The 13,991-nt window shown below is 38.8% G+C and overlaps 1 protein-coding gene across 4 annotated transcripts in view; it reads right to left on the bottom strand.

The window, feature by feature from the left end:
• FTO (FTO alpha-ketoglutarate dependent dioxygenase) overlaps positions 1-13,991 on the bottom strand; it is a 340,085-nt gene that overhangs the window by 82,821 nt on the left and 243,273 nt on the right. The gene's annotated exons all lie outside the window — the stretch shown is intronic.

Consider the following 13,991-nt stretch of genomic DNA (forward strand, 5'->3'; position numbering starts at 1 on the left):
TATTTCTTAAGATTAGGCTGTAACATAGCATGCTGCATCAAAAGATTTGTCACAGTTCAAGGAGGGTTTCTCCCCCTCTCCTTTCCCCTCCCCTCAAATGATTTGCATGTTGCTGATTAATTAGTAAATGTTAGCAAAGGAACAAGACAAAGAAAAATGCTAAGCTTTATTATAATTTTTGTATATACTGCAGGTCAATGTAGTTCCTCAAGAAGATAATCTAACTGTAGAAATAAATTGTTTTATCTCGTTAGACATCCTTAAAAAATTCTCTTCTACAAAGCATGTAATCGTAACAATTTTGAACTTGTTCTGAACACGCATCACAGGTGTCTTGCTCCTCTGTAAATGAACTCCAAAGTATTGACACTTGCAACTTCCTTGTCCACGCTGTCGGCCTTCTGGAAGAGGCTGTTCCTAAATGAAAGAAGTCTTCTTCTCTTGGGAATTATTAATGGCAGTGTAATACCCAGGAGAAAACATACTTCAGCTTTACACCCATGTTGGTGTGTGGTTAATGGCCGCACCAGCATCCTGGGCACTCAATCCATCGTACATTACGCTGCAAGGACAGTATTAACGCGTAACATTCCAATATATCTTCAGCTCTCCACATCAGCCCCTGATAATAGCATCTGTTAACATGCACTAAGTACTATTATGTAGCACATCACTTCATAAATAATAAGATTAGCCGACCTCAGGGCCCTGAGAAGAGTAATGTGTTTAAATGTTCTCATTATTTATTTAAAACAAGAATTAAAGGAACAGAAGCTACTTGTGACAATCCTCTTAGCATAAATATTAAACTGTTTGCATTGATAAGCTGCACTGTACAGAATAACAGAGGATTTGTTTTGCAGGCTGCTTTATAATAGTTGTTAGAGCAAATGCAGTTTAGTGTATGAGTTCTGAGAGGTACTTAACTGATCGTGCCATCATGTTCTGAAGACATTTTCCAAATTATATAAAGGAACAGGAGAAAATTAATATGCAGGGGAAGCTGAAACTAATTACAGCATAACTCTATGAGGCTTTTAAAATGTTGCTTTATTTTCTGTCTTGGCACAAAATAATACGCTCAATTTGCTGGGTACTATAAGATATTCCAGTTTAAGCATTTCAATCTAAAAGTGGATAAATTAACCATGTACAGATTATTAAAGATGACAAATGAAGAAGCTCAGCTGGTAAATACTGCAGGCATATTATGTGGTCTGCAAAACTCGATTTATAATAATAAACATTCTCTTTCTGTCATACTTCCTATTAAAACCAGAATTTTCACTGAGGAAAAAGATACCACAGCTTCTTTGCCATTTCAGGGCATGTTTTTACCTGTAAAGTCAGTTGGTCAGTCAGTCAGTCTCTCTCTCTGTCACACACACACTGAATTACCAGCCTTCCCCTCACGTTTGGGTTTTGGGCGCCCGCCTCGCTGTGAAGGTGCCGGCCGTGACCAGCGATGCTGCGCCATGCCTGCTCCGCCCACGAGCAACACCGCAAGTTGCTGCTTTCCCTTCTCTATACTCTTACCAGCAGAGTCATCTTTGAAAGGTCACCTCACAGCCAAGCGCGTGCCTTAACTTCCAGGCAATCACGTGCGTGGGAAGCTTTAGCCGTCTCACGTTCCCCGTGAGGGATTAGGGGCATGGAAGTGTGTCAGGTCCTTGGACCTCCTGTCCAGGACCGATGACAGACTGGTATCAGTGCATCGCACAGCCACCCAGGGGAAAGCAGCATCTTCACATCGCAAGCTCCCAGCCTGCAGCTGCCATAGCCCCTTCGTGTCTGCATGCAGTACTTCCGCTTTGCTTTACGTCACTAGCACGAATAGTGGCGAATGTTACATTTTTACATTTTGCAAGTCACCTATTTTGAACAAAATTGCAGTCCCTGTGCAGGATCCACTGACATCAAAGTCAACACAAGTGCCCCAGGTTTCAAGGTGTAGGGCTGGCTTCTGAGCAGTCACCGCTGCATGTGGCAGGTCATATCATGTCTTACGCCATCCACCTGAATGGCATCCACCAGCTCAAACGCAGCCATCCAAATATGTACTGACTTTCTGACTCAGAATCGGTATGTAAGAACAGTCCTTTTCAGATTAATATATTACTATTGATTTTAATAGATTTCTGCACAACTGCGGGAGAAATTGTTCTTACATTGGTCTTTAATTTGTAGCTAACTAACGGACCCGAAGATCCTGCACAAGGATAAAAACAATTTCATCTGAGGAATAACAACCAAAGGCACTTGAAAACTGCCCAGACTTATTTAGGAATCATTGCCAACTTATGTTAACTTCACTGAAAATACACAGAAATCCAGTCTTTTCCCAGACACAAAGGAGCAGACGAGGGTCATATGGGAAACACTGCAAACAAAGTTTGGTGGTAGTGGAAAAGTATTTAGACCAGTATTTATAACTGAAAACTTATCTCAGTTGCTAATAAGGTCAAATCTCCAAAGCAGAGTAAATCTAATCCATATATATTGTATGTACATAATGCATTAAGAGGGGAAATATCCTGTGCTCCAAGAGGCAGTGAGAAAGATGCCAGACTAAGAGGCATCTTTCATACTTTATTTGCAGCAGGAGAACTGAACAACTGCCGTGACACAATTCGGAGCAATTTAGCTCCAACACCTTGATAATACAAGTCTACCAAGGGGAGACATTAAAAAAGGATGATTCGTATGTCTAAATATGTGGAGAATGCAGAAGACTCCATGGTCCCTTAGCTCCCTGCTAAAACAATCAAAACCTGTGCCAGCTTCAATTAAAAAAGCCCATTTTGAAGGCGCAACTGAGTGCAGTTGCCATGCACATTCTCACTACCTCTCCCATGTAACAGTTACAGGTTTCTGATCCCACTTGGTTGATTTTTGCCAAGTCGACTTTGCTCATTAATATTTACCAACAGCTGAATATTAATATCAATTCAGCTAAGTCGTGACAAATATTTGTATAATATATGACTCTTCCCCTCGGACGGTGGCTAATTTCACCACGGGCAGGTGTACGTTCACTGAGACAGGCAGTTGCCTGGTTATGGTCCCTTGGGCTGCACTGACATTTTGACGATCAGGGTGTCAGCTACATTAGAGGACACCGATCACGATGCTAAAATTAACCAAGCTAGCTAAAGTGTGTGTTAATTATAAGTATGCAAGCAGTCAATAAAAGGTTAATGCAAAAGTCAAAGGATGAATTTATTTCAGTATTGCATCACTCTACTGACTAAATGACTAACATTATGCTTTGTTTTTAATCGATAGATTTTACAGTAATGTGTGAGCTGCTGATTTGAAAAACAGCCCTCTTTCTGACTGCTAAGTTTTGCAACTAGTTTACAACTATGAAGCATCAATTATCAATATACTTAAACAGTCTTATTCCAGAGCAGATGCTCACCCATATGCGCAATGCTTACTCCAGCGCTCCTGCTACCTGGTACAGAGTTTTGTTTGCAGGGTTGGATTTTTACACCCACGTCCTTCAAACCTTGCCTCTCCCTTGAAATTATTATGCAAACTAAGTGTAGTTATTCTAATCTCAATGTTAGGATTATCCAACGTCATTTCAAGCTCACATTCTTAGCTGTTAGAGCTTATAGCAGAGAATACAGTGCTTTCTCAGGTATCTGAATCTTTATGCAAAGCATAGAGAAAATACGGGATTACATACGTGAGAATGATTACTCAAATGAGTTAACCTTGAAACTTTTTTTTAAATAGTGCATCTCATTGACAGTTATGACAAATTTACTTCTGCTCCTGAATGGATCACAATTAAGTCCTAATCCCACTTAAGTCAAAGTTGAAACTCCCAGTAACTTCAACAAGGCCAAGATTTTAATCCAAACGCTTTTCTAGAAACCATTCACAATGGACATGAGTTAGCAAGAATAACAACTGAAAACACCCAAATGAAACTATGGAGGAAATAAAATAGGCTTAATATAGTTCCCCAAGGTGAAATTTAGCAAGGGATACTCAATTTAAAAAAAAATTATCCAGAAATATTTTCATTTGCAACCATGGTTAAATCATTGGCCTTATAAGCCAGCTAATACCATGTGCAATCACAAGATATGATGTTCCATAATTTTAAATTGCAATAGAAAGAAAAAAAAATCTAGTTTACCAAACTGAATTGCTCCGTAAAGTACAGAAAAACTTTAAATGACAAGCTCCAATAGATGCTGTAAATACTCATTCTCCTTCATCTTTGGACATGGATAGGATATTGGGACAGAGTCCCTAAACATGATTGAAAAAGTTATCCCTGTTATTTGAAGAACTGAACCGTCTGGTATCTTCATGAAAAATTAAAAGGAGGAAGGAGAAGTGTCATTAATGATAAAATAGATTGGGTGGGGAACTCTGAAAAGCAGCAGCTTTCCAGGTGGGTGTCTATTACAGCATTAGCAATTTAAGAAATTATGATATGCCTAATTTTAGGGCTTCTTCTACTTGAGGCCTCTGTCTGGTCACAGTAGCTGTTAACATGTGAAAACTACACCGGGGGAACCCATCACTATGCTCTTCCAGGAGTGCTTGCTATGGGGGCCTGATCCAAGATGTGAGATCTACAAATGGAGCTGGAATGAACTCCTTTATAGTTAAAAATGTTGAAATTTTGACTTTTGGCTTGGCTTATTCTAGAAGAAATAGCAGCTACAAAATCAGCTGGAACTTCAGCAAAATTGAAAGGTCCTAGGAAAACAGGGGTTAGTTAATCCCCCTTTACGACACAGGGCTAGGGTAGAATGTTTTCCGATTCCTTGTTTCTGCCCAGTAAAACACCACCAAGCCAGTAGTTTACACATCCTTCACTTGGTATTATGATTAACTTCTATAATTTGTAACCTAAAAATTGTTTACTGAAAAAAATGGAGGCTGGAGAAAATATAAATATACAGAAATTAAAAAGTATGAAAGATTTTTTTTCATATGGCTGTAAATAACTTTGTCTTTATCAACAATAAAATTCTATATTAATTTTTGCATGCCAAAACTGGAATTTTGAAAGTTATTGAGTTCAACCTAAACCTTAAACCTAAGATTTTCTTAGCTTTTTCTATTAACCAATCAGAAAGCCATCAATCTTGGCAGCGAGAATTTCTCTCAGTTATCCCATGCCTGCTCATACCACGACTCTGCTCACTAAAGCCTTCTAAAGGCTTCCTTTGCCTTTTAAGAACAAAATAAATAACATCAATATTTGACTTTGCGAACCAAATTTCAGAAGTGCTAGTCCCAGGAAGGCAGTGAAATGAAGTGGCCAGATGGAAAGAGAGTAGTGCTTCGTTCTTCTGAACATCTAATCCCCCTTGTATTCCCAGGTAGTCTGTCCCACTTACGTTCAGCCACTGCTAATGCTCTTTCACGTGCTGTAACTGCAGCGTGCCCAGCCGCAAGTAACAGCCGAGACCAGGATCTGCATTTATAGAAGGGACAAAATTGACAAAATGGGTTTGTTCCCAGATAAGGAATGGGAAAAGAGAACGCCAGATTTAGGAAAGGATGCTTGGTTTAAGTGACAGAGGTTTAAGAGGTTAAGTTTAAGAGGTTTAAGTGACAGTTACACAAACTTGAACATGCCAGTTTCTACCGTTACTCAGGTTGCAAGTTTACCATTCTTTCCTTTCCCCTCTATCTGCTCGTCTGGTACGCGCACAGTTGGGTTTTAGTTGCGATACATGACTGGATATGAAAAGCACATATGATGCCTACAAAGTCGCATCTGACTTCTCCTTTCATGCAATGAATGTCCAAGGTATAAGAAACTTAAAATGCCAGCTGCTGAGTGGAATTCAGCAGAACCTAATTTTCTTATCAATACATAACATATCTCCAAAACCAGAAAGGAGATCAAATCTACAAAGAAACTACAAGATGTGCTAACAACAGAAATTTTAATACTCTTTAGGTTAGAATTTTAGGTAAGTTTTATGCTACATTTTGCAGACAGAAAAGATTTGGTTTTCATTTTTGTGCAACCACCACTGACATCAATGCTAACAATTAGTAACGTTATTGTACCTCCGTAATCGTAACAGAGGCCATGACATATCTGTCCCACAAAATGTTTGTAGTTTTACAGAGATGATTTTTCTCTTCCTCTTCTGAAATAAAATGCACGTAAAGATGAGAAAAATATAAATTGTTAATATATAATCATTAAGTACTAATGGACTCCAACTGCAAAGAGTTTCCAAGTGGAGCACCAACAAAGTGTTACACATGCACTCACAGAAATCTATGAAAAATTCCCCAAACTATTTTATAAAGAATGTCTTGCTTTGCCTTAACTGAGGGAGAAATTAAAACCAACTTTGATCTTTTTTTCCGCTGCCATATTAATTAAAATCTGTACAAATATGGCACCTTTTCTAAACTGCTCAGCTGAGTAACTATGGGAAAGAATACAGATTTGCTGCACAGTATCTTCTGCTACAGAGTGGAGATCATAAAATGAATCTCCAAAACCTCAGAAACTTTGCTGCTCCAGGTAGAAAGACTGAAAGAAGAGAGGACACCAGAAGCTATTTTATCTTCTGATAAAGATTATCAATGACCTTCCTCAACCTGTCCACCAACCCCACTATACCAAAGGGGAACAAATCCCTACTATATGGCGCTGCAGGAACTGTAAAGCCACCGAGAACAGCATAGACCCAGAATGAGTGACGGCAACTTGACTTCCCCATACCAAGCCTTTCCTTTCCTTTGTGGCCTGCATCCAACAGGCCTAGGAAGCATCCAAAAGAAATGCAGTGAGTCTCCTGTTCCCACAGGAGAAGGCCTGCATGGGGCAGTGTCCACTCCGTGTTTCTTTGATTTTTTAATTAACAAACACCGCTACTCTCTATAAAAGTGTTTGGGGGGGGGGGGGGAAATCCCCCAGGGAAACACTGAACAAATAACACAACGTTTGCTGAAAGATGAATTTTAATTCAATTTAACCTACAGGTCTACAAATGCTTCTCTTTCAGCCCTCTTTCCCAGATGCTTTTGTTCCCCATTTCTTAGGATACTACGCAGAGAAGCAATGTGTCCTGAATGCATGAGAAGCATGTTTATACATATTTATGTACAGACGCCTTCATACCAACACTTGCAAATAATCCCATCAGTCCAAGAGAGACAGCATTTAGGAGGAAATTTGCAGCACCACAGACATGGATTTAGTTATATACTTTTCATTATCAGCAATGGGATGTGAGTTATTCCCACTACACTGAGAATATTTGGCTTTGACTTCAAACAACGTAAAAATGTATCAACCTCAATATAATTTAAGTTCTCTCAAAAGGAACCTCAAATGCTCTAAGCCTTTGCTGAGGCATCTGATGTTCCAGTTCCCTCTGCTAAACTGTATGATCTGCTGTTTTATTTCACATGCGATCATTGCTTTCCTATGATTTCTCAGACAAAGAAACAAAATGTCTGCCATACACTGAGTATAAACACAGCTGACTTGTTTTCCCCAAAGTATTGATTTTATGCACTTTTAAAATAACTATTTTCATTCTGTTTGCATAATCAGCTGGGGCATTGTTCCTCTACGTTTGCAGAAACACAGATGGAATTGCTGATTTAAAGCCTTTGGAGAGATTTTACTGTATTCTCCAGAATTGAAGCTTCTATTAAAATAAGGTTTCTAGCACTTCTGGTCGTGAAGATAGCCTGGACAATATAAACTGATGCATGGTTATCTTGCTGAATCCACAGCCAGACAGACAGACACAATAGCACCAAGGGAGCTGTGAACTTCCCCCATTTATTTTATTGGGTGTTTACTTGGGGCCAGATGCTCCTCTCTGTTGTGCACTGTGGCGTTAAATGACTGAGAAAGACAGAGGAAAAGGAAATGGAAATAAAAACCAACAAAGAGGAGAAAAGGGAATCTCAAGAGCCTGCTTCCCAGGGGCTACAGATCCCCCTGCTCCAGGCACTGGCAGCATCAAACTGCTGGAAGATTTGGGGCTGAGCCATGCATATGGCATGTTCTTCCAAAGATGCTGAATTTTCCAGTAGAATCCCACACCAAAGGTTAACGATGCTTCCAGCATCGTTCACTGTCCCACTTTATCTTTTGCACTCCTTTTATGTGGTGGTCTTACAGCCAAGGAAGTATGTAGAAGCAGCATGGTTTTGGAAGACAGTGCAGGAGGATGGACCTTCCATTTGATGCCCCCTCATTTAAAGCAGGAAACCCCATCTTCCCAAATTTTCAGGGTTTGAAGGCTCTGCCTTCTGCAAGGAAGCTGAAAAGTCTTCCTTTCTAGGGTACATTTTTCCATATGACAACTTTTCAGGTTAATAAAAGTCAACTGCTGTATGACAAAACCCTCTTTGTTATATGTGGAAAGCAAAATCAAAAGAAGTATGTTTGCACTGTTGAATGCAAATACCAGTAACCATATTACTTGATACTTAAAACAGAATCGACAGAAATGAACTATATCTTTTCAGCATCAAAGCTGTACAATCTTTTCAGCTCCAAGTGCTTCATGTGCCACTCTTACGAGCTCCCTGAACAACCCATCCTCAAAATCCCATGACTTCTGGCAAGGCCAAAGCACGGATGACACAGCAGGGGCACAGTTTGGGAGCAAAAGGGAACCACAAACTTTGGACACTTTCAGTAATCACTATGACGAAAAGGACTCCTCAAGCTTTTACATCGAATAGTCCTTCTTGATGCAAGCCCACCAAATGGACATCCCGCCCCAGGAACCGCATTGCCCAGCTACGCTCGTACTCACACTAACACGCAGCTCTCGCCAGCTTTGGTCCATCCCAGTGAATCTGCACGCTTCATTGACCACAAAGAGACTGTACTACACAGAGAGCAAGCCCCATATGGGAAAACCAAACAACCAAAAGACTAACTCGCTGTCTGCAGTGGGAAATTAAAGATCTTGCTTATCCCTATGACTTGTGATATAAACATATATATGTTACAAACACCGGCATCTCTCTATACATGCACATGTACATTATAAAAAATTATACATAATTTATATATAAACATAAAGATTTTTATATAAAATATATAAATATATATGTATGCATTTATATACATAGATACACATACATATATATACACCCACATACACACATGTAGTAGAAGAGCTTACACCACATTTTCTACCAAGAGATACAGCCTTGAACTCCTATGTGGCCTAGGGAACAAAATGAAAATATGGTTTACTGTGCTACAGAACTACATTGTCTTTGCTGTGTATGTATGGCTGTAGCCTGCAACCAGAATGTTTATAACACACATATTGGAACTAATACTATAAGAGCAAGGCAATCCCATGGACTAAAACACAGCTTCCTCTAGGTCAACATGAGGTCAAGCAGAAGCAGAAGAGAACAAGTAATGGGAAAATGAGAAAAGAGAATCAAGAAAGGCAGAAAGGCTCAAAAGGAAGGAAAAGAAGTTTAGGAATAAAAAAATTCTCACATAACTAACCACATGCTTGAATCACTGCTGAATTTATCCATGGCTGTTGATTTATTCAGCCTTATTTTATGGATAAATTGCCTTAAAATATACCATCAGGAACATTCCAGCACTGGCAGAGAAATAGGCTTGATGACCCAGGAAACGCTACAGTACATCCAGGCACAAATAAAAATCATAGAGCAACAATGAAGGCTAAAAAGAGTCTGCTGGTGAAATCTCACTGAAATCACTGTAAATGATTATTAACTAGCAATCATGTGGGTGAACCAAAGTAGTTGCTAATGTGCACAGTCCAGCCAGTGCAGGATGCAGAAAAATATCTGCTAATCCCCATCTCAGCTGAGAGTCTCAGTTACCACTGCAATTTGATGATGCTTCCGTTCTTATTCAGGTGAATGCCAAAGAGCTTGGGAGCATTTAGGACGCTTCTCTTCTGAGGATATTATGAAATATGTGATAAGTCTACATAATTGTGATTTATGTCCTTAAACTTTATCTGTATAATAGAATAGACTCTAGGGTAGAGTCCAGTGAATTTGTGTGATAAAATACATATATTTTGTGAAAGCTGCAATGTTATCTCAGGTTTTTCTTTAGTAATCAGTATACTGACAATATGCTGCTTCTCTGTTTCCATAACTGAAGCAAATATTTCTGATAACCAAATCTCTATATTCTTTCTATTTATCCTTTGCATTTCAACATCAGATAGCTGAAAACATTACATAGATATATATTCGGTACTTATTCCCAAGTGCACTAAAGGAAGAAATTCAGTGTAAAAGTTTAGGATCAGACTCCAACTCAAAATTTTGCAATTAATGCAATTCTGCAATATTTTGAACACCAAGTAAAATTCCAGTATGGACTGAACAATGAGCAAAAGTTATCAGACAGGAACACACTTTCCTTTATGGAGTGTGATTGTATTCACGCCATTTAAATATACGATGAACTATACACATCTGATCCTGTCCTACTTTCACAGGCATTACTTCCATCAGTCCTTAAAAAGGTGCAGGATCCAGGTCTATAACATCCTATCGATGCGTCTGAATTCTCTCAACCCACCAAGACTGATTCACCACAGTGAGTACAACCTACTAGCAAGTTGCTACCACTAGGTAAAAGCTACAATGCCTATTACAATAAATGTGTATAGCGCTCTCTGTTATTCTTCTGTCCCATAAAGAATCTTTCCAACTGCAATATCAGTGACTTTAAACCACAGACTAAGACTTTAGACCTTTCGATGGTGCCAACTCTCTTGTTTTATATGCCATGATATATAGTCCTAGCTTTGAGCCATCTCTCACTACTGATGCTTTTGATGCTTTGTTTTCTTTTTACTTTGGGATGGAAAATAACAAATAATGCTGAGTTCTCTTCTTACTCTTGAATTCTTCTGATGTCTATCTTCAGAACTCTTCGAACATCCAATTTATGTCATTATTCTTCTTTCCTATGCTGTGAATTCAAAACGAAAGAAGGTAACATAATATCGTAAGATCTACAGACGATTGAAATGGCCTTTGGAGTAAACTTCAGAGTTATTCTTAAAACTATCTTGCCTGAGTAGAAACTAAAAAATTGCTTTTCAATAGATAATGCAACTGCTCTTTAAATTCTTCCTGGATGAAGTTATCGCCATAGGGAACACAAGAGCAGTTCAGATGGGTTATTCTGTTGATATTCCCAAGGCACAAATCAAATTCATTCTCAAACATTTATGTGTTTTCTGTGTATTAATCCCTTAATATAAAATAGCTACAAAAACTAAAATTTGTTAATGAGAGAAGCTGACATCTGCTGGGCCTATTGACCTGCAATGCTATTCTCGCATTATTCGGGAATATAATTCCTCTTAAAACATCACATCAGAATTCTAAAGACCACTTACATTGGTTAATTAAGGACCTGATTCAATCTTCTGTCTGTATTGAGCAAAATGCATAGTCACATATTGAAATCTCATATAGCTCAGTGGAACTTTCAAATACATTTCTAGTTCAGCACAAGCTTAAAAGCTTCACCGTGCAGGGTCCCTGGAGATGATCTCCTTACATCGCTGCCTGATGCACAGCCTTATACACATACACGATTAACCGCAGCTTTTCTGTAGGACCCAAGGTAGCTATCCTATCCGTGCCCAGTCCTTATCCTGGCTTTTAGTCTCTGGTCACTGTACTTTGCTGATCCGTTCTCTGTAATTCATTATGCAACAGGGCTGAATCTTCCACGTGTTATGTGAAGTAATGTAGGAATACAATAATATACCAATGGCACTTTTCAGAGATTTCTGCAAAGTAACTTGCATGGCAGCCATACCATCAGGTTTAAATTCTGTGGATAATGGTATTTTTTTTTTGTGCCTGGGGAAAAAGAAATCCTATCTTCTTAGGCCTTTCAAGCTGTCCATCCTTCCCTACTTTGTAGAGATTCATGGGATATGAAGAAATACATAATGAAAAGTATTCATTTCATTACTCTCACAAGAGACCTACTGTTTTGTCTTCATTCATTCTGTGTCTGTTAAAGAACAGTTATGTGAACTTTATGAAAATTGGACAGTTTTGGCCTTCCAGGTCTTGTTTTGTCTATGAATGTCGTCAGACTCCATCTCCATTTTTCCTAGTTTATTGCTTGCCAGCTGAGCTACATTAGTCATTCCTTTCAATGAACTGCTGATGAAACATCTTCTCTTCCTGGGTTGCAAGAAACACTACTTCCTTGAGCATGCAATGGATCTAACATCCCTCCCACTGTTTGTTTGCTTTTTAAAATAATGTTGTGATTATATTAATCTGATACACAAAATATGTATTTTCTTTGCTGAAATGCTGTTACTCTAACCTGTCTTAATGCCAAGGAATTAATGCAATTTTCAGGATTTGGCAACAGATATATTATCTCCCTCACTTTGGTGCCAATACAAAGTGTTTTATCTTCTTTTTTCCTTTTTCAACTACTTCTGAGGAATAGTTAATTTGTAGTTCGTATTTCTCAGATACGTGCAGTTCTATAGGCAAATTTCACATGCCTCTCGTTTAAGTGGCAGGCAGAACATCTTGGGAAGACAAATGACACTCCTTTGCAAGAGGAAAAATCTATTTTCTTTAGACCTTCTTTTATGGAATTTGTCCTTTCCACTTTCACATTCGCTTTTCTTGCATTTCACCGCACTGAACATGCAGAATACTGTTGCTTTCTTTTAATTTCCCCTTGGAAATATATAAACAAACTTCTTTCATACATATCCAGCTCAAACAGGAACAGTCCTGGGTTAGCTACTTTCCTTTAGCTGATATCAATTTGATCTCCCTTTTCCAAGCCTTAATGACTTTACCAGGCTCAATTTACTTAAGATTGCTTGTCTGGCTAGCCAGAGTGAAACAGTGGTGAAATCATACTGTAACTGCAGGCCCTTCTCAAGTCCTTGAGGCCCACTCCATGCATTTCTTCCCTTCTTTTTCTGACAAGACATTACAAAAAAATGTTGTTCATTTACATTTGTCTCATAATTTAAACCAGGCACCAATCTTCTTGAGATATTTATTTGTGACCTTTCTAACTGAAATGTTTAAAATACCTTTGACAGAGTAACTTTGCTTTATGAAAACCTTGGACTTAAGAAATCTTGTCTGCCAGTCTACCTTTGGTATTTCTCACTGAGAAACAATGAAGCATGTTATTCTCTGCATTTTTTGATTTTAGGAATCAGTCTTCCACTGACGTAAAAACCCTCTTGGTAGAAGTTAGCCAGGGCTGTGCCAGGATGCTTTCAGTAGTGTTCAGATCAATTCTTTCCCAACCTTCTCCAGAACACAAATAGAAGAACAACAGAAGAACAAAAAGAACAACATCCATCTTTGCATACAGCCAGCCCTCAGAGATATTAATGTCTGGCACTATGCTGTCTTATTAACTTAGACTGAGGAACCCTGTGGTCCCACAGTATTGCTTTCCAATTGAATCTTGGAACTTATGAAAGTCTGCGAGAGTGCTACGACCATAACAAAGGACATGGAGTGACCCAGGTATCTACAGGTCCTGTAGCATACCAACTGGCATGGGAAAAGTAATAGAAAAGTTGGTACAGGATTCATTTGAGAGATAATAGGAATATATAAAGCATGCCAAGCAGTATGCTCTTCTGGAAAATGGGTCTTCCTGGATAAACCCTGTAAGATTACAGGGTAGTTACTAGAATAAACTAGGGAGGCAGAGTATGAGTTGATTTATGCCAGCTAGTCAATGACTTTTTTTTCCTCCGTATAGCACTAAATATCAACAGAATATTACATGAAGTCCTGCCTAACCAATAACATAATGTGATAAACAACAACTAAGGTTCATTATAGAATGGCAACCCTCATATGGGTCTAGAGAGAGACTGATACTGTGGCCAGTATTTGTCGCATTTTCATCAGTATTCTGAAAGTAAATACGAATTATCAGCAGCCCCGTAATTTTCACAGATAGCGCAGCAATTGATAAA

Source organism: Dromaius novaehollandiae, chromosome 13 (genome assembly GCF_036370855.1).
Source record: "Dromaius novaehollandiae isolate bDroNov1 chromosome 13, bDroNov1.hap1, whole genome shotgun sequence".
NCBI lineage: Eukaryota > Metazoa > Chordata > Aves > Casuariiformes > Dromaiidae > Dromaius > Dromaius novaehollandiae.